At 43.2% G+C, this 22572-nt stretch overlaps 1 pseudogene; it reads right to left on the bottom strand.

The window, feature by feature from the left end:
• Positions 1-214: 214 nt before the first annotated feature.
• On the bottom strand, positions 215-22542 carry LOC114315517 (trans-resveratrol di-O-methyltransferase-like; annotated as a pseudogene).
• Positions 22543-22572: the final 30 nt, after the last annotated feature.

Genomic DNA, 22572 nt, shown 5'->3' with positions numbered 1-22572 from the left:
CCATCATTTTTTTATGAGACAAAGTTCACTTTAACCTCCGTGTACTATTTTCATCCTAGTATGTGTTTCCACACTTAACATTAAGTTAGGTAAAAAAGAGTACACTTCAGTTTACAAATCATAAATAGTTTATGTGATTATTTCTAAATCATAGGAGATAATTTACAGAAGGGCCAAACTATAAGAAGGTAAAATGAAATTTTCCCCACATAATTTAAGGATATGCCTCAATGAGGGACCTTAAACCAAAGATGGGTGTGATCTTGTAGTGCTAAAGCCAGCCTCCAAGAAAATCTTTTCCCACTCTTTCTCACTTCTTTCTCTTCCAGTCGCCAAAACCATCATGAATATGTCACAAACAAGCTTTGTCTCAGTAATGTCATGTTCATCTTTGTCCCCATCTACCACAATGTCTATGATGATAACCTTCCCTCCTTCCCTGCTTGGAATAGCTTCTCTACATCTCTTCAATATCTTTACGCAGTCCTTATCGCTCCAATTATGCAAAACACACTGCCATTTTCAAGTCCAAAAGTATATTCTAGTTCAATTGATTGCCTTAAATTTACAATACTTGCATGAACATCAAGTGTTTTAGAATGTTTCTCAGAATAATTTTGAAACAAATGCTTGATATTTGTTCTTTACGTTAAGTTTCCCTTTTAGTTTTCTTGTTTTTGTTTAATTATAAAAAAATAAAAATAAATAAATAAAGCTATGTGCTAGAATTCTCCTAAATTGTGCGAACTTTACCCTATTCAGCAAATAAATAGTAGTTCTATATATCAATATGTATGGCCTTGCAGTAGTTCGATTCCCCACTGGGTGAGCGCTTGCAGCAGTTCGAAAAGGGTACACGGCTTCCTCCGGGCTACTTACCTCGCAGGATTAGTCCTGGCTTCCCGGAAAACCAGAGGGTTGGAGATACCTGCGTTATCAAAAAAAAAAAAATATGTATGGCCTTGAATCCTTAATAATGATTTCTCTTTAGAACTTGGCTATTTGATCGATCAACTCAAGTAACTCAATATCAAATTAAACAAAAAGACAGAAATTGGCCAACATATATGTTGCAATTCCTAAAATTTACTTGATTTCCATATCGAAACATTGGAAATAATCCAGAAAAGAATTACCTACCTTGAAGAAAAAGGCATCCGCTGATAGGAAAGACTGAAACATGTCACCTCCAACATAGTTCAAGTTCTTCCCCTCTGGCAAGTTCTCAACAACATGTGGGAGATTGAAAACTGCGCATTTTATACTAGGAAATGCCTCAGAAATGATCAGAGCGATGATACCGGTGCCACCCCCTACATCAACCAATGAATTCAACCCTCCAAACACTGCCTCACAGTTCCTAATAACCAAGCCCATCATTCTTGAGTCACTAGCCATTCCTTCATTAAATAGGTTATTGAATTTCTGGATTTTGTCGCAAAACTCCCAGATGCCAAACCCATGTGCAGTCTCAAATGTTGTTTCTTCATTGCCTCTGAACCAATCTACCAAAAACTGCCATGGAGCGACCATAACCGGATCGACCGTGGCTTGGACAAATGGTGACAAATTGGGTAATTCACTTTTGATGAGAAGCCTAGATGATGGAGTGAGGACATACCCTTCTTGATCTCCATGATTTGGATCAAGTTTTGTTGTGGCTAAGAAACTCAAGTGAGTTAACAAGGACATGAGCCTGTGGAGAGCATTGATTTTTGAGGGAGGTGTAGACGCGCCCCGGGGGGCCTCATGCTACAGTTCGGACTCAAAATGTCACGGTTCTTAATCTGATCTCACAATGTGCGATGTGAGATTGATAAATCACCAAAGAGTCCAAATTCGGCAAATCATTTTGAAAAACTGATTTTTAAGAAAGAAGTGTCAAACATGGACTGCTTTGCCAGATACAGAGTCGCCACCTAAATATTTTATTTTAGGGTAATTTAGGAAACCCTGGCTCGTGCCTAAGGCCACATGTCCGTCATCACCAAAGTTGCCTCGGCTCGAGAACTTGGGTACGATTGGGGAAGGTCATCTATGAGCACCCCCACTCGCTCGATCAAAGATCGGCCTGTACTAAGCATGATGTCAAGTTTTTGAAAACACATGTGTTCTTATTCCGGTTAATTGCCTAATCTTTACTACGTGATGCGCACAGCAAAACAAGTATAGACTAGATCGCCTAACTTGGAACAAAGTATCACATATTCGCTTGCTTGGAAATGGTTTTGAATTTTGCTACTCGCAAGTAGGCTAAACACGGATTTTGATGAATTATTCCAATTCAAGCAATCCAACCTTCACCCACATGCATTCAGGAAGTTATATCACATAAGCAATTAGCCTCATGGCAAGCATGCTTTCATGTTAACATTCGCATACATGCAACATGCTAAAACATAAACACTCACAGTGTACTCCAAGCCAAAACAAAGAACTAGTTAGCAATCAATGCATGATCCTAATTCATGTTAAGATGGCTAATGCAACGCATGCAAAATGCAGCTAGAATAGGCTCGGCTAATCTAAGATGGCATGTGAGATGCGATTTAGTACATGTATTCAAGTTGGAATTGAAATACGATGTAGTTAGCATAATGCGCCGAGCCCGGTGCATGCAAGACAGATGAATGATGCAAACATGCATAGCATAAGGATGCTAATTGAAAATGACCTTAAACTAACCATCAAAAGTAGGTAAGTAAAAGGGAGAAAGACGTGGGATTAGAAGACATTCACACACTCACGCACACTTATTACAAAATTCGCCCTCTCGACAGAGGGTTCGAATAAATAATACAAACCAACTAATTAATCAACTACCCTAGCTAATTAATTATTACACAATACTTAACTAATTAAACAAATTAATTAAGCTATGAAAGCAGTAAAGTAGCCACGGGAAGAGGAACAAATGCATGCTCGGACGGCTTTGCTCGGAAATCCATCACCATGCTATATATTGCCTCGGTCTGCAATGCTCTCACCTCTGGAAACTGTGCCAACTTCTGTGACACTTCTGAACTACCTTGGGGACATGCTGAGAGTTCATCGACCAAGAGATGAGGCCATCGGCCAGGTGGAACTGGTCCTCGACCATGTGTGAAGCCATCGGTCAACGATGAATAGCCGGCCGGCACTTAAGATGGCCGACCAACCATGCCTTCCTGCAGAATCTTGTTTTTGCTACAGCAGAGGATAGATAGTGCATGGCAAGGTATTTAAAAGACAATGTATGCACGACCACCCTCCCTATCATGCTGTGAACTCAAGGGACTGTGGCTCTCGGCCCTTGGGCCACCAATCACGCATTTCAATGCATGGTGGCCAAAAGAGTCAAGTATGCATTTAATGTCAAATGAAATGTACATAAAAACACATAAAAGACCCCAACCTCTATCATGGTTGATCAAGAGGCAAGGGATGCAAACATGCAAGCAAAACTAATGCCACATGGGCATGTTAATGACAATGCCATACAAGGCTAATGATAACAAACATGCCAAATGCAATGCGACCTAAACGAGCATGCAAACATATAAGGCATGTGACAACATTCAAGCATGTAATAACATGTGAGGCAAACATGTAACAACATGTTAAGAGACTTAACAAGAGATGCATGCCAAATGTAATATCACTTAAACAAGTAACAACATATTAATAGGCCAAGTATGTAACAACATGCAAGGCAAGCATGCAACAATATGCAAAGGATGGACTTAAACCGATATGGACAGCTCTCAAATAGGTCCAAATCAGTGGCCAAAGTGCAATGGAAATGAAGACAAATGCACATACAAACATACATGCCAATTGGCCTAAAGACTAAGGCATAAAAGGCAACTTTCAAGAACACTTAAAAGGAATGAAAAGCGTGCAAATGTGACAACATTACATGCTCTGAAATAATGTTAGGAGTGATGCCAAATCACATAGACAAATCATGATCATAGCATGCACAAGGCTTAAAGCCTAAGTTTAGTGAAGGGACTTGAACCAAAGCTACACAAGACAAAGAGCATATGGCAAGCATAACCTAAAACAGTCCTAAGGCATACCAAAGTGAGCCTAAAACATGCAATGACCAAAGCCAAAACAAGCTACAACAAGGGGCAACAACATGAGACATGCAACGCTACCAAAGAGGTGTTACACTACACCTAAGACAACCAAACATGGCATGATTCAAGCGACTAAAATCAGAGAAATGACATGCTAAAACGGACCCAAAAACCCATTTAGATGGCATCCCAAATGCCTAGGCATGGTGGCATACACAATGACACACTCATGAGGCATAACACACAAACTATCCAAAGCATGGAATAGGTGATAAATGCAAGTATTTGAGCATACTATATGGACTGAAATAACAGAAGAAGTGATGCCAAACCACTAAGATGGCCCAAGTAAAGCATGTCAAAGGATTCAATACTCAAAGCCTACAGCTAGATTTCATGGTGGCTATACAAAGCATGGCGTATATGGTGAAAACAACTCAAATCAGAGCTTAAGCATGTTACAACAAGACTAAAAGCTTCATGGAGTCGAGCCAAAATCATGCTAGAAACATGGCTTAAAGCATGATGCATGTTAAGGCAAATCATGAGATTACAAGACAAGTACATGAAGCATGCATGGTATGTCTTAACCAACTTGAAACAGAGATGCATTAGGGAAAAACAAAGCCTAATACACACTGAAATAAAGCTAAAACAAGCTAAGCATACAAGCCACCAGCACAAGTCATTTATGCAAGCATTCAAGACAACAAGGAGAGGGGATGGCCCTCTCCTATTTGAGACCTTAAAACACCATCCCCACCACTGAAATCCCTCTGGATTTTAGTGGTGAGAAGGCCTAAACAAGGTGATCTCAAAGCTTAAAAATAAAGCACAAGAATAAGGCCAAGCAAGGCCCAAGAGTGGGGGAAACAATAAGCAAGATAGGCTAAAAGCTTAAGCAAGAAAGGGGTATTTAAAGGAAGGAACTCACCCTTGTAGAACCTTTTTAAGAACAAAGCTCCAGCAGGTTTTCTGAGTTCAAACCAACCCAAGAACACTAAAATCAACCTCAAGGGACCTCAGCTCCAAGAGGATGGTGTTCTAGTGTGTGTTTGTGTACAATAGTAAGACAATACTACACTTTTGAGTACAAAACAAGACTAAACAAGGATGTATAGATACAATACTATATCTATCTTTGCTAAGACAAATTTCTGAACCCCTCAGGAGGGAGGAGGAGTTCCCTCTTTATAGAAGTTCAATAACAAAGCTTCCAAAGCAAGCTAAACCAAGAGGCAAATCCCTCCATACACGTGTATGGAAGGGAGCAAATGTGCATGCCAGCTAATCCAGCTGGCATAAAATATCTGCATAAAGCAGATGAACAGGGTTCGGCCAGCAAAAATGGCCGATCGACCAACACAAGGGTCGGCCGACCAAATAAAGTGCCGGTTGGCCAATGCATTTGGCCGGTGGAAAAGAATCATGGTCGATGGCCTCAAGCCTTGGCCGGTGGGTTGAGGGGATGGCAAACAAGCCACCCTCTTTCCTCAGAAGCCAAAAACACAAGTGTTTGGTCCACAACCAAGCACAAAAACAAACAAGTTAAGAGATCTTGAGGCAAGACGCGCAACCGAGACCTCCGAGAACTCAAAACGGACGCAAACATGGATGATCATCGGGTGTTCAAACGATGACATCCAAGTCTTGAGGACGGTAAAAAATGGGGTGTCTACAATTGCCCCTCTTTAACAGAGCTCAAAAGTCATAACAATGACGGGAGTGAATGTCAAAGCCCAGAGACGACCCATTTTTGACAAGGCCGAAGACTTTAGACAAAGCATACAAAATACAGATAAAGATATGCACACGGAGGCTAGGGCAAGATGCAAGAACAATGCACAAAGCCGAGCATAACTTATGATCATGCAAAGAAAGCTGTAACGAAGCAAAACATGCAACAGTTTTAAGCAGGCAAATACAAATCTAACTACATTACATGCAGAAAGGATGTAAGAGAATTATACAATTCTCTCTACGTCTCACGCAGAGAATACAATGCCGTGCGGTTCGTTTGGTCTCGCCAGCTTCATATGAACCGTACATACAATATCGTGCCTGGAAAAGAAAGAAAACTTAACAGGTACAATATTGTTAGAAACATGCATAGCAATGCAAGTGAAAAATGCGCGACAACGCGGGTGAAGGGGTGCATGATGACGCAACCTAAGTGTGATGCATGACAAAGCGGAAGGGAGTATGTCAATGCGAGGAGCGCATGCGTGACAACGCAAGCCGAGTAGGATGCATAACAATGCAATTTGAAATAAGCATAACAATGCTAGGAAGGCATGCGCGACAACGCAAGCCGAGTAGGATGCACAACAATGCAATTGAGGATGCATAAATACATGTAAGTAAAGCATGCGCAATAACGCAAGCAATGTGTGTAACAACGTGGAAATAAGCATAAACACATGTAAGTAAAGCACACGTGACAACGCGAGCAATGTGTATAGCAAGGAGTGAAATGTACATATGTAAGTAAAGCACATGCGACAACATGTAACAATGTGGAAATAAGCATAAACACATGTAAGTAAAGCACATGCGACAACGCGAGAAATGTGTATAGCAAGGAATGAAATGTACACATGTAAGTAAAGCACACGCGACAACGTGTACAATGTGTGAAATAGGAGGAACTTGAACATATGTAAGTAAAGCACATGCGACAACGCGTACAATGTGTGAAATAAGAGGAACTTGAACACATGTAAGTAAAGCACATGCGACAACGCGTACAATGTGTGAAATAAGAGGAACTTGAACACAAGTAAAGCACACGCGACAACGTGTACAATGTGTGAAGCAAGACACAGACACATGTAAGTAAAGTACACGCAACAACGCATACAATGTGTAAAGCAGGGAATAAACACATGTAAGTAAAGCATGTGCGACAACGCATACAATGTGTGAAGCAAGATGTAGACACATGTAAGTAAAGCATGTGCGGCAACGCATACAATGTGTAAAGCAGGGAATAAACACATGTAAGTAAAGCATGCGCGACAACGCATACAATGTGTGAAGCAAGATGTAGACACATGCAAGTAAAGCATGTGCGGCAACGCATACAATGTGTAAAGCAGGGAATAAACACATGTAAGTAAAGCATGTGCGACAACGCATACAATGTGTGAAATAAGAGAAACTTGAACACATGTAAGTAAAGCACACGCGACAACGTGTACAATGTGTGACAAATGTGCGATACAACGCATGGGGGGGATGCATGACAATGCACGTAATGGGCATGACAATGCTTGAACTGAAATGCATGGCTATGATCGAACCGAAATGCACAACAATGCATGAACTGAAATACATGACAATGCATGTGGGATATGCATGGCAATGCATGAACTGAAATGCATGACAATGCATGAATTGAAATGCATGACACGAATTGAGATGCATGACAATGCTCGTAAGATATGCATGTCAATGCATATAATATGATAAGGTGCAATGCATTGGGGGGGGGGGATGCATGACAATGCACGTAATGGGTATGACAATGCTTGAAAGGGAATGCATGGCTATGCTCGAACCGAAATGCACGACAATGCACGAATTGAAATGCATGACAATGCACGAATTAAAATGCATGACAATGCTTTTGGGATATGCATGGCAATGCATGAACTGAAATGCATGACAATGCTTGTAAGATATGTATGTCAATGCATATAATATGATAAGGTGTATGATGATGCCAATGGGACATGTGAAACAACGCGGATGAAGGGGTGCAAGACAATGCGACCCACAGGATGTGCATGACAATGTGAGCATGACGTGCGTGGCAACGCATAAGGGATGTTCATAACAATGCAAGTGTGGTGTGCGCCGTAACGCATAGAGTTGTGCATAACAATGCAATCGGTGGTGATTACCACAAGCAAGACAAAACATTATAATGCAAGGTATTTAAAGAAATTTCCGAATCCCGCAAGATACAAAAGGATACACCTTACGCATACCGAGCATCGCACACAGAAGACACGATTCGAGGCGAACACGGAAGCCAGTTGAGCTTCAACAGTCTATTTTCTTGCACTGTCTTGAAGAATGGAGGTCCCAACCAATCATATCTGACCCAAACAAGGGTGTAGGAGGTACATCGGCCACAAAGGGAGGCCAACAGCCATCCATCGGCCACAAAATAAGCTCATCGGCCAAATACTTAGCCGATCGGCTAACAGTTTGGCCGACGGGCCAAAAATGGCAGTTTTGGCGAAGTTTTGTCTTTTAGCCACGGGTCTTTAAATATAGGGCCTCAAACCCTATATTTTCACTTCCACCTAGCTCGAAAATCCCTTTTCTCTCTCTCTAGGTGATTTTCTAACCTTCGATCCGAGTCTTTGTCGCATTTTCGAGCCTTTTTCGTTGTTCAATTCGCGAAACCTTTCCCGTTTCACAGACTTTAAACCGAGCACAACTCGGTTTTCGGTGTATCTTTCTCGATTTCCACCACTTGGGGCTTGTTTCCCCCGAGCTTACCTCGACCTTTGTGCCTTTTCCCACACTCCAACTTTTCTCCCATTTTTCACCCTCTCGGGGTTGACTTTTGGGTTGACTTTTCACATTCTGGCCCGTTTTTCACATTCTCGGCCCTTTTCACACTCGTTTTGAGATGGCAGACGACATTCCATAGGGTGGGAGTCCTCCGGAGATGGACGTGGACCCTGAGGTTGAGCTCCTACCTCTCCACATCCTATCGTTCGATCCGGCGACCTATAGGCCGGCGATACACGTGCTTCCTCTTGACAGCCTCCGTCATTTCAGGAGCTATGCGCGAGGTGCGCCACTAGAGCATCTGCTACGCGAGCCAGAGTCACATCTGTCCTACGGCGCTTCTGAGGTACACCCTTCTCTGTTTCATTTTTCATAATGTAGAACACATAACTACAATAGTCGATTTTGTTCTTTAACTGCTTGACTCAGATACACCGATATATCACATGTTGTAGTTCATTGTGAGCACACTCACACCCGATATCTGTTTAAACTTGAACATATGCACACACACTGCATTTTCATTGATCTTGAACGTAAACACAGGCACACACACACTGCACTTTCCCAAATTCTGAAGGTATTCAGACATATGCACACACACTTCATTTTCCTAGGTTCTGAAGGCATTCAGACATATGTACACACACTGTATCTCATCAATTTTGCACGTTTCCAAACATTGTATTTCTAACATTGCTTCGCAACTGTTTGTTGTTGTTGTTGTTGTTGTTTTTTTTTTTTTAATCACAGGGAGATTCCTATGCCTTCCGAGGGTATGGAAACATCATGGCCTGAGGATAGTATATGGAGCTACCTGACACAGTCCGCCAGATTGTTGATCGGGCCGGCTTTGGGACCTTCTGCATGGGACTCTCGCGCCTCACTACGAGTAGGCCCCTTCTTGCTGCTCTGGTGGAGAGGTGGTGGGACACCCCCGACTCCCTCCACCTTTCTGCCACCGGGGAGATGACGATGACTCCCTTTGACTTCTCCATGCTCACAGACATCAGAGTAGGGGGTGATCCGATCCCCTTTGATACAGACATGGACGAGTGGGACACCACTCAGCTATATTTGCTCGGCACTCAGCTACCTTTTGCCTGGGCAGGATTCGTGAGGTACTCATGGTTCGAGGACCACTTTTGGATCCAGGCGCCTACTACCCGGGAGGAGGAGGAGCAGTACGCTCGCGGTTTTATCATGTTTCTGCTAGGGACCACGCTTTTCACCGACCGGGCAAACACCGTCGCCCTCTATCTGCTGAGTGCGCTTGTAGACATGACGCAGATCTGCCTTTATGACTGGGGTGGCGTCGGCTTGGCCACTCTCTACGGTTATATGAGCTCATCGTCCCGCTGCAGCGGGCAGTTGCTTGGAGGTTATTGGCGAGCCTGGGAGGTACACATTCCCCTTCTGCCTTTTCAATTCTACTTTTCATTATTTGTACACCATACACACTGTGCGCATGCAACTTGCTTAACGCTGGCTGTATACTGTACACGCTACATAACACACTGCATACATTGCACAATACACTGCACCATGTCCCCTGACTTCTGCTTCATTCTGTATACTACTTTATCTGATAAGCCTACTCATGTTTGCTCTGTTACACTCTGTAGCTGTGGGTGTACGCCTACTTCCCTAGGCTTACCCCAGTACCAGACGAGGAGATGCCCCCATGGTCCTATTTTCCCACCGCTTTGACGTGAGATGCGAGCGGAGACCGCGGGAGTCCTTCATTTTTTTCCGCCGCTACTTTGAAACCATCACCGCAGCCGAGGTATGTTAAACTTTATAGTTCATTTAAGGTTTGCCTTATAATGTACTTTCAATAACAGATAATAAACTGCATATCCTGCCATTTGCAGATCACCTGGCAGCCGTGGGCGGTGTTGCCCGATGCGGTGACGGATCGATATGCGGGTGCTCAGGAGACTGCCTGATTCAGGATTCTGCTGGAGGGCCCCGTCTGCCGTGTTTGGTACTTCAGGGAGCGCTTATTGCGGCAGACCTTGGGCATGCCAGAGCAGCCAGTTCCAGCGCCTCCTCCTACCCACGTGAGGTATACCGAGAGGTATACCTTAGCGGAGATGATGAGTTACACTATCGGCTGGAGCCATGAGCGCTTTGTAGACGAGGGCGACTATTCGGAGTACGTCCAGACCTATATTATGCGGCCTCTGACCGGTGCCGGCCAAGTTGAGAGAGAGAGACCAGCAATGCCAGTGGCGAGAGCAGGAGCATCGCGGGCATCTCAGGCCCAAGGCAGGAGTGGGTCTCGGAGAGGGCAGGGAGCTAGATGGCCAGAGCTGCCCACGATGATCACATGCCGAGGACAGGGTGGAGAGACTTATCAGATTCCCTTCGCTCCTCCTCTGGCTGATTATGAGCTTGTCGGAGTCTATTGCTCGACCTCGGTATGTATTACCACACTTCGCATTTTGTACAGTCATTTCAATTCATTTGATATCCCGCAAAATACTAATGACTTCAACCCTTTTGCAGGCTTCTGTCGAGTACACTCGCCAGTCCTTAGAGTTGATAGCCTCAGCGGTAGGGATGTTGCAGCGGTGCATCGACTTATTGACCATCTACAATATTCCTGTAAGTTCTCTCAACTCCAGTCTCAAACTCTGCACGAGCAGCTTCATATATAATCTGATGCATCACACTATCAACACGGCACTTGATTCATAGCACTCACGGCACTGATACATTGTAACCCACATACTGTTCACAGTGTTGCTCACGGCATTCATACACTGTACTCCTACATTGCATTTTGTATCGATATACTGCTCACAGGATTCACACACTACAATCATACACTATATTCGGCATTCATACCCTGCTTTGCGTAGCATAACTAATGCATTTGCCCTTGGTCCTTTTCAGGCCCCCTTTCAGATTTCGGCCGCGGGAGGCACTCTAGCTGGAACATCTGTTCCTGCTCGAGGAAGAGGGGGAGCCAGGTAGAGGATGACCATCCACAGCCGAGGCAGACATAGGTGCACCCGCATTGAGAGCAGTTCACGAAAGCCTTCCCCCGATGATTCTGACGAGGAGGCGCCATCGTCCCAGGGGGAGGCCAGAGACGGCTCAAATTCAGAATATGGAGCTGGCAGTGGTGATCCTAGACCCTCGTCCAGGAAGAGGACCATGACAGACTCCCGTGCTCGAGATGACTGATGCTGATCCAGACATCCTACTGCTTTTCTTCTCTTTTGCTCTGTTCAGACACTTTGTTGCTTTTCTCCTCTTTTTGTTTTGCTTTATTTTTCTTTTTACTGGTAGTTTGAGCACATTGTACTGCCTTAGGCAGGTTTTACTTTCTCAAACCTATGTACTTTTTGCAAAAGACATGATGGAATGAAACAGTTGTTTTGTTCAAAAAATGTTACATTTGTACATTTCATGCATCGCATTGTATTACACAACAATGTAAATGAGATTTGAACTTTTGTTTGAAAATTAAGCACTTGCACCGTAATAATCGAGTAGTGAACCGATTATCGATAAAAACAACTCGATAAGCAAATCAAAGAACTTGACAAGCTAACCAAGTGTAACTACAACTCGATAAGCAAGACAAAGACTTAAAGAGGACGAAATACAACTCGATAAACAAATGTACAACAACTCGATAAGCAAATAGGCGTGACTTCGCAAAATCAACATCCGAAAGGCATTGGAAGCGGTGCCAATCACAAGTTCCCAGCATATTTCACACATAGACTAATCATAGAACAAGGGAAAGGGAAGAACCTCCCAGCGTAGCACATGCTAGAGACGAAAAGAAAGCATCTCTCAGTGTAGCACACGTGGGAGAGGAAAAGTATCAATAAAACTGAACCAGAATTTCTCCGGATGAACAATACATACAATACTGTGCATGAATGAAAAGGAAATTGATAGGTAGGATGCAATACAATGCATGACATTCAAGGAATGCAATAAACAAACGTAGCGGCGCTTTAGCAAGCACCTCACTGGGTGAGTGGCGATAAACTGCTCTATTCTGATGGGGATCCTCCCTGTGTTCCCCGAACACCAACCCTCAACTCACAGTTCAAAGGTTCTGAATTGCTGGCAAGGAGCAACATCTGCTAGGGAAACCACAGATGCTGCTCTTCTTCTTGATCATATTCAGAACTTTCATTATTCTTCAACGGGGTGACAGACTAGATTGGATCGGTATCCCGAATTGAGGTGCATACATGCTTTGATACCTCAATCTATGGGGCTTCCATACAGATTTCAAGCCGGGGATACACCCCTGGGTATTCAAACCAGACTTTAGTCTTGGAAATTCCAAACCTTTGTATTCTAGGCAAGAACCATTCGAACTCTAGTTTCCGCCGTCACGATTGATCTCCTAGAAACTCATCGCAAGCACAACCAAGATGCCCCTGGCATGGAACGATGCTCAGGGAGGGCACTTCTGATTGCCATTCGGGCTTTGAAATAATCAACACAGTATTCTGTTTCTCTGAACACACAACTTATACAGCACACTGCTTATTCTGAACGCACAGTTTATTCTGTACACAAGACCCATTCTAAACACACAGTTTATTCTGTACACACGACCCATTCTGAACCCACAGGTTATTCTGTACACACGACCCATTCTGAACACACAGCCCACTCTGAACACTGCTCATTCTAAACACACGACCCATTCTGAACACACAGCCCACTCTGCACACTGCTCATTCTGAACACACAGCGCACTCTGAACACTGCTCATTCTGAACAAACAGCCTATAACACAGTGCACTTTTTATTCTGTACACAGCTTATTCTAAATATACGGGATATACAGAAGTTGAAACATACTCAGATGCTTCGAATTTTCCCTCTTTTCTTTTGCTTCGCAGTCCGGAACCCATATAGCTTCAAATAGGTCCTAGTTTTACTGTTCTGACATGACCTGGGTTAAACCCTACGGTTTTATAGAAGAACAAATCCTGTTTTGTACAAATGTGGAGAATGGCACAGTACTCTGAGCATAAAATGATTCATTTTTGAAATTGAAATGAGAAAAAGGTTCTCAACCGGGTATTGAGTCTACAACTGACCACAGTCAAAATGACTCAATAAAGAAAAACAAAAGGTAAACAACCTAAACATATCGAGTAACACTTGAAAAGACTCAAAACAAGAATCGAAATAAACAAAACAACAAACACGACACTCAGACGTATTACAAAAGTAAGAGACCTCTCAGTGCGCGAGGAGCCAGTTCCTTCGGGTATGGGTTCCCACCCTTTCTCATTTGTGATTCTCACATCAGTCTGACACTCAATCTCTTGTTTCCTGAAAAAGCCCTTTTCTCACTTTTTCTCTCAGCGCACATCTCTCTATTCTTCAATCTCTCATTTTTTATCCCTCCCCTGGGTGGTTGATAAACAAACAAGAATTTGCGAGCTCTCGCCCCTAGCATTCGGCTAGATTCTTTTTCTTCCGCTCACGACAGTGAACTTTTCCACAGAGGGGTTGTGACGCGGCTGGATGTGCAGCAGATCCGCAACTGATAGCGGTTGATGACGCCTTTGGCCAGTATGGATGTGAGCCAACCTATTTAGATGAGAGAGTGGAATATCTTGATCCATTCCATCCGTGCTTCGCACTTGGCTTAAAACCTCGCTGCTTGGAGGATGTGAGAGCTTTCTGCCCTTTTGTTGTTAGCTTCAGTTATGCCTTTTTCCGGCAAGTATGATGCCCTTTCTGGCAAGTGCATTGATAATGGGGAAAAGACAGAAAACCTAACTGTGCCCCTAGTTCATTATTTTGACCATTTTTTGTTTTTTTAGCTAAAACAATTTTAACCAAAATGAGAGTTAGATTAACACGCTTGTTCAACTTTTCTGATTCAAAATCATGCAAGTTGGGTTATGAGTATTGAAAATTTTCCTGTTTTGGGTCCAAGAAATGGTCTAGTTTTTGAAAAATTGAGCAATTTTTGAGAAAATTAATCAACCTCAGTAAAAATTCTCAAAAACTATTTTGCAAACGGCCACTGCTCAATGAGCACGAAACCTACTCTTGAGGTGCACAACCTGGAATCGGAAGCAATGGAAAATTTCCCCTTGTCTGAACGGCACTGCATGGCAATGGAAAGTTGCCCCTTGTTTAAATAGCACCGCAGCACACTGAACGGCAACGGAAAGTTGCCCCTTGTATGAATAGTACCGCAGCACATTGAATGGCAACGGAAAATTGCCCCTTGTTTGAAAAGTACCGCAGCACACTGTAACCAGTTCTCAAGGTGGCAATCACAACCGAACTCTTGGATACAGAGAAGACAAAGATAATCAGAGCCATTACATGGGCACAATCGATTTGGAAGTGTTTATGGCTGGACTTCAGAATGAAGTTGCCTACGTATCCCAAACATAGGAATCAAGCCTTACGTAGTTCGGGTTTAAGGTACACTCGGGTATTAATCTCTCCTTTTATGCTCTATATTTTGCCAAGGCCGCCCTTCCGAGTTTTCAACCTTGCGAGCTTTGTTTTTCTTTTCTTTTCAATTCTTTTCTGTTTTTTTCGTCTTCTTTTTTTGTTTTGCAGAATTTTCAGTTCTTCTTTTTTTGCATCTTTTTTTCTTTTCTTCTTTTCCTTGGCTCTAACTTTTGCCTGGGTCGCCCTTCCGGGTTTCCGGCCCAGCGAGCCTCTCAAGGGTAAAAGTGTAGCTTTTTCCATGTCAAATGGTTTTGAGATCTCGAAGTCCTCTAAATCTAGGAGAGTGGCGGTTGTCCGCTGATGATGTAGAAGTCCATCCAATGGGGACTGAATTTGCCCCTAGTGTTGTGGATAGGAACTCAGTTGTTCTTCAGTAAAAACTTTCTTCTTTCCTCCCTTCGGGGATTTGGAATTCTTGTTGATCTCTGTTATCTTGAGGAATGTCCCGATTTTTTACTCTTTGAACATATCTGTAGTTCTTTTGCCCCTAATTTGAGTGGTGCTTCCGATCTAGCTTTGCAAGCTTTCTTCTGACGGCGTCTGACCTTCTTGATCAAGCTTTCTTGCCTCTTGTTCGAGGGTTGCTTCGAATCTGGTCACACATGCCTCACATTATGGTTGACCGTTGAACATTCTGAATTCAAGTTCAAGGTTTGAAAGCAAAGGGGTCGAGTCTCGAGGCTGAGAACGATCCTAAGCTGCATAATCTTAAGAGCGATTCCACACAAGTTTTCGCAGGACCGTACAAAACATTTTTTTTGAAATTTTTTAAGAAAGCGACAAATCGCTCGCGCTACAGACAGTGTAGAACCAATCTGGATCAAGCCAGGATCCTTCTCAGTACTCACGTTAACAAACATGATCTCATTCATTAAGGGCTTAGCATGCCGCTCTTCCTCTCAATTTGATCAAATTTTGCAAAACCTGAGGAATTCTTCCCTCTTCGTTTTTTGTTAAAAAAAAGTTTTTTTTTTTGAAAAACTTAGGTCAATGCAATGATTTTGAGGCACAGAAGAAGTAGGTGAAAAGCACTGTCGTTTCATTTAAACTTCTGGCACAACTGGCGCAAGGCAGAAGCAAACACAAGAGTGTGAAAATTACTGCTATTTCATTCAAATCTGTTGGCACAACTAGCTCCATGGCAGAAACAGACTCAAAAGAAAGCGAAAAGACAAACACAAAACAAGCAAGTGATATCCGGGGTAACACCCCCGAAATCACCCGACTCCTATACAACATGACTGACTCAATATAACAAGACAGATCCTTAATAAAAAAGACTGACTCAAAACAAAGAGACAGACTTAAAACAAAACCACAGAACTGACTCAACACCCAAGCCAGAAACTACAAAAACCAGCATTCACAAATGCTCAAAATAGTGCGTGCCACACGCCACATCTGAAGTAAAATGGGCACCGCTTGCAGGTGGTTCATCCCCTGATCACATTTCATTATCCTCAAGGTTCACTGACCCAGTAACAATAGACTTTGTTGAGCTTGGTGGGAGGATAACCTCATTGTCAATCAGATCTTGTACTTCGTGGCGAAGTCGGAAGCAGTTGTCGGTGGTGTGACCAGTTTGTTGATGGTATGCACAGCACTGGGTAGCATCATGTGAAAGAGGGAGATTACTTGGGAGAGGCCGAGGCTCAAGAGGTTTGAGATGACCTTTTTCAGTGAGGATTCGAAGAGCCTTGGACAAAGGCATGTAGAGGGCATGAAAGACCTTGCGACCTCGGGGCAGATACTTCGAAGTCTGTAGACCTTTGCTGGACGCACTAGCAAAAGGATCGGCAGGTGCTGCCTTGGCTCTCTGATCTTTTCCAAGTACAGGGTTAGGATTGGAAGGAACTGTTCTGGCACAACGGTCCCTATCCCGATTTTCCCTTTGGCTTGAACTGCTCTCGGTCTGAGCAGGGAAAATGTCATCCACAGTCTTAGCCACAACTGCGAGTACTTGTTGCTTATTCAACCCCTGGCTTTCATGGCCTCAATAGCTTGCTGGAGTTGTTCATAGGGATCTGTGTCCACCTTCGCTTTGTCCTTATCACTCGTCTCAGCTTGGTGGAAGGTTTGGGTTGCTATTTCAGTGCGAAACCCAGTTGTCGTTGACATGTCATTGCCGGAGCTTGAGACAACTTCAGGTTGGCTGAGCTCAATCACATTCCATAGGCCAGATCAGCCACAGATCTCTGGAGGTCGCCAATCATTCCCATTAACTCAAATGTGGTTGGCTCACGTGCTTGAAACACCTGGGGTTCCCAGATCGGGTGTGCGGCAGGCGACCTGGGTGGGTGCGGCATTTCAGCGTCGGTCTCGCCCTGTATTATGATTCCTTGGTTTAGTGCCACTACCATGACCATAATTTCCTCCGAATTCTATGTCATTGCAGGTTTGCTTAACTGAATAGAGGGGACATGACAGGTGGCTGATGGATCTGATGAACTGGTGAGCCTCAACTGCCCCTTTTTTGCCTTGCCTTAGTGAAGGAGAATACTAGTTGCTCTGAACCGAATCTCTGAACCCCCCCTGAAAGAGAAAACAGGCGGTATCTCAGCCCAGTTTCACCAGAACAGACATAAGTATAGCTGAATAACTGTATTCGACCACTGATCACTACTCCCCAAATGACTGTCCCGAAATCGATCTGATACCCACAGATATAACTGATTCTCAAAATATTAATGCCCGCAGGCCCGATACCCAGACTTGCGAACTGATATGTGCATTCCTGCAGAGGTACACTCTAAAAGCACATAGGAAGCAAGTGAGAGCCAAAACACCCCTATGGACGGGTAGGGTTTCCTTGTCCTAGTTTCGTCAAGAACTAGGGTTTCATTACGCACACAGTGCTTTCAAACAACCTATAATCGGGTAAGCAACCTGTCCTAGTTTGGAATGGTCACTACGGATTCCGATATGCACTAGGTCGAATGGTCAAAAAGGGTGCCCCGATAAAAACTGGGGTTTGTGTTCCCATCGTGGTAGAGCCCGTAACCGGTCAGCCTTATGGCACGCAGCCTCCGGCAAACTATTCTGGAATAGCAAATGGCAAACACGGTGTCCTAGGCGCACCAATGCAAATGCAATGCAAAGAAACACATAAGTATAATCAAAACAAGATATCATGAGTTTGAGTCAAGTTCTCTAAATCCCCAGCAGAGTCGCCAGAAACTGTTGACGCGCCCCGGGGGGCCTCATGCTACAGTTCGGACTCAAAATGTCACGGTTCTTAATCTGATCTCACAATGTGCGATGTGAGATTGATAAATCACCAAAGAGTCCAAATCCGGAAAATCGTTTTGGAAAACTAATTTTTAAGAAAGAAGTGCCAAACATGGACTGCTTTGCCAAATACAAAGTCGCCACCTAAATATTTTATTTTGGGGGAATTTAGGAAACCTTGACTCGTGCCTAAGGCCACGTGTTCGTTATCACCAAAGTTGCCTCGGCTCAGGAACTTGGGTACGATTGGGGAAGGTCATCTATGAGCACCCCCGCTCGCCCGATCAAAGATCGGCCTGTACTAAGCATGATATCTAGTTTTTGAAACCACATGCGTTCTTATTTCGGTTAATTGCCTAATCTTTACTACGTGATGCGCACAGCAAAACAAGTATAGACTAGATCGCCTAACTTGGAACAAAGTATCACATATCCGCTTGTTTGGAAATGGTTTTGAATTTTGCTACTCGCAAGTAGGCTAAAACACGGATTTCGATGAATTATTCCAATTCAAGCAATCCAACCTTCACCCACAGGCATTCAGGCAGTTATATCACATAAGCAATTGGCCTCATGGCAAGCATGCTTTCATGTTAACATTTGCATACATGCAACATGCTAAAACATAAACACTCATAGTGTACTCCAAGCCAAAACAAAGAACTAGTTAGCAATCAATACATGATCCTAATTCATGTTAAGATGGCTAATGCAACGCATGCAAAATGCAGCTAGAATAGGCTCGGCTAATCTAAGATGGCATGTGAGATGCGATTTAGTACATGTATTCAAGTTGGAATTGAAATACGATGTAGTTAGCATGATGCGCCTAGCCCAGTGCATGCAAGACAGATGAATGATGCAAACATGCATAGCATAAGGATGCTAATTGAAAATGACCTTAAACTAACCATCAAAAATAGGTAAGTAAAAGGGAGAAAGACGTGGGGTTGGAAGACATTCACACACTCACGCACACTTATTACAAAATTCGCCCTCTCGACAGAGGGTCCAAATAAATAATACAAACCAACTAATTAATCAACTACCCTAGCTAATTAATTATTACGCAATACTTAACTAATTAAACAAATTAATTAAGCTATAAAAGCAGTAAAGCAGCCTCGGAAAGAGGGACAAATGCATATTCGGACGGCTTTGCTTGGAAATCCATCACCATGCTACATATTGCCTCTGTCTGCACTGCCTTACACCTCTGGAAACTGTGCCAACTTTTGTGACACTTCTGAACTACCTTAGGGACATGCTGAGAGTTCATCGACCAAGAGATGAGGCCATCGGCCAGGTGGAACTGGTCCTCGACCATGTGTGAAGCCATCGGCCAATGATGAATAGCCACCCGACACTTAAGATGGCCGGCCGACCATGCCTTCCTGCAGAATCCTGTTTTTGCTACAACAGAGGACAGACAGTGCATGGCAAGGTATTTACAAGACAATGTATGCACGACCACCCTCCCTATCATGCTGTGAACTCAAGGGAGTGTGGTTCTCAGCCCTTGGGCCACCAATCACGCATTTCAATGCATGGTGGCCAAAGGAGTCAAGTATGCATTTAATGTCAAATGAAATGTACATAAAAACACATAAAAGACCCCAACCTCTATCATGGTTGATCAAGAGGCAAGGGATGCAAACATGCAAGCAAAACTAATGCCACATGGGCATGTTAATGACAATGCCATACAAGGCTAATGGTAGCAAACATGCCAAATGCAATGCGACCTAAACGAGCATGCAAACATACAAGGCATGTGACAACATTCAAGCATGTAATAACATGTGAGGCAAACATGTAACAACATGTTAAGCAACTTAACAAGAGATGCATGCCAAATACAATATCACTTAAACATGCAACAACATATTAATAGGCCAAGTATGTAACAACATGCAAGGCAAGCATGCAACAACATGGAAAGGATGGACTTAAACTGATATGGACAGCTCTCAAATAGGTCCAAATCGGTGGCCAAAGTGCAATGGAAATGAGGACAAATGCACATACAAACATACATGCCAATTGGCCTAAAGACTAAGGCATAAAAGGCAACTTTCAAGAACACTTAAAAGGAATGAAAAGCGTGCAAATGTGACAACATTACATGCTTTGAAATAATGTTAGGAGTGATGCCAAATCACATAGACAAATCATGATCATAGCATGCATAAGGCTTAAAGCCTAAGATTAGTGAAGGGACTTGAACCAAAGCTACACAAGACAAAGAGCATATGGCAAGCATAACCTAAGACAGTCCTAAGGCATACCAAAGTGAGCCTAAAACATGCAATGACCAAAGTCAAAACAAGCGACAACAAGGTGCAACAACATGAGACATGCAAGGCTACCAAAGAGGTGTTACACGACACCTAAGACAACCAAACATGGCATGATTCAAGCGACTAAAATCAGAGATATGACATGCTAAAACGGACCCAAAAACCCATTTAGATGGCATCCCAAATGCCTAGGCATGGTGGCATACACAATGATACACTCATGAGGCATAACACACAAACTATCCAAAGCATGGAATAGGTGATAAATGCAAGTATTTGAGCATACTATATGGACTGAAATAACAGAAGAAGTGATGCCAAACCACTAAGATGGCCCAAGTAAAGCATGTCAAAGGATTCAATACTCAAAGCCTACAAGCTAGATTTCATGGTGGCTATACAAAGCATGGCGTATATGGTGAAAACAACTCAAATAAGAGCTTAAGCATGTTACAATAAGACTAAAAGCTTCATGGAGTCGAGCCAAAATCATGCTAGAAACATGGCTTAAAGCATGATGCATGTTAAGGCAAATCATGAGATTACAAGACAAGTACATGAAGCATGCGTGGTATGTCTAAACCAACTTGAAATAGAGATGTATTAGGGAAAAACAAAGCCTAATACACACTGAAATAAATCTAAAACAAGCTAAGCATACAAGCCACCAACACAAGCCATTTATGCAAGCATTCAAGACAACAAGGAGAGGGGATGGCCCTCTCGTATTTGAGACCTTAAAACACCATCCCCACCACTGAAATCCCTCTGGATTTTAGTGGTGAGAAGGCCTAAACAAGGTGATCTCAAAGCTTAAAAATAAAGCACAAGAATAAGGCAAAGCAAGGCCTAAGAGTGGGGGAAACAATCCCAAACACGAAAATGACCTTAAACAAAGGTCTTAAGCACTAAAAATCAGAACTTTTATCAATTATAAACTAAGCTTAAAACAACAAGCAAGATAGGCTAAAAGCTTAAGCAAGAAAGGGGTATCTAAAGCAAGGAACTCACCCTTGTAGAACCTCTTCAAGAACAAAGCTCCAGCAGGTTTTCTGAGTTCAAACCAACCCAAGAACACTAAAATCAACCTCAAGGGACCTCAGCTCCAAGAGGATGGTGTTCTAGTGTGTGTTTGTGTACAATAGTAAGACAATACTACACTTTTGAGTACAAAACAAGACTAAACAAGGAAGTATAGAAACAATACTATATCTATCTTTTCTAAGACAAATTTTTGAACCCCTCAGGAATGAGGAGGAGCTCCCTTTTTTATAGAAGTTCAATAACGAAGCTTCCAAAGCAAGCTAACCCAAGAGGCAAATCCTTCCATACACGTGTATGGAAGGGAACTAATGTGCATGCCAGCTAATCCAGCTGGCATAAAATATCTGCATAAAGCAGATGAACAGGGTTTGGCCAGCAAAAATGGCCGATCGACCAACACAAGGGCCGGCCGACCAAGTAAAGTGCCGATCGGCCAATACATTTGGCCGGTGGAAAGGAATCATGGCCGATGGCCTCAAGCCTTGGCTGGTGGGTTGAGGGGATGGCAAACAAGCCATCCTCTTTCCTCAGAAGCCAAAAACACAAGTGTTTGGTCCACAACCAAGCACAAAAACAAACAAGCTGAGAGATCTTGAGGCAAGATGCGCAACCGAGACCTCCGAGAACTCAAAATGTACACAAACATGGATGATCATCGAGTGTTCAAACGATGACGTCCAAGTCTTGAGGACGGTAAAAAATGGGTTGTCTACAGGAGGCAATTGGAGTGATGAGACTATGTCAGAGAGAGAGATGGGTTTTTTGTGGTTGTGAATTATGTCTGGTATGCCTAGCTAAACTACACAGCTGAGTGACATGGAGTTTGCAAAACTGAATGCATGTTTGTATATGTGGGATTGAGCTTGAAACAACTCTCTTGCTTCTAATTGGCCATTATGGAGGTCCATGAAGATAGCTAGCTAGCCTTGTAGATCTTG

Source organism: Camellia sinensis, chromosome 9, assembly GCF_055761805.1.
Source record: "Camellia sinensis isolate YWXY chromosome 9, ASM5576180v1, whole genome shotgun sequence".
Taxonomy (NCBI): Eukaryota; Viridiplantae; Streptophyta; class Magnoliopsida; order Ericales; family Theaceae; genus Camellia; species Camellia sinensis.
This window is presented reverse-complemented; position numbering and strand designations above follow the sequence as displayed.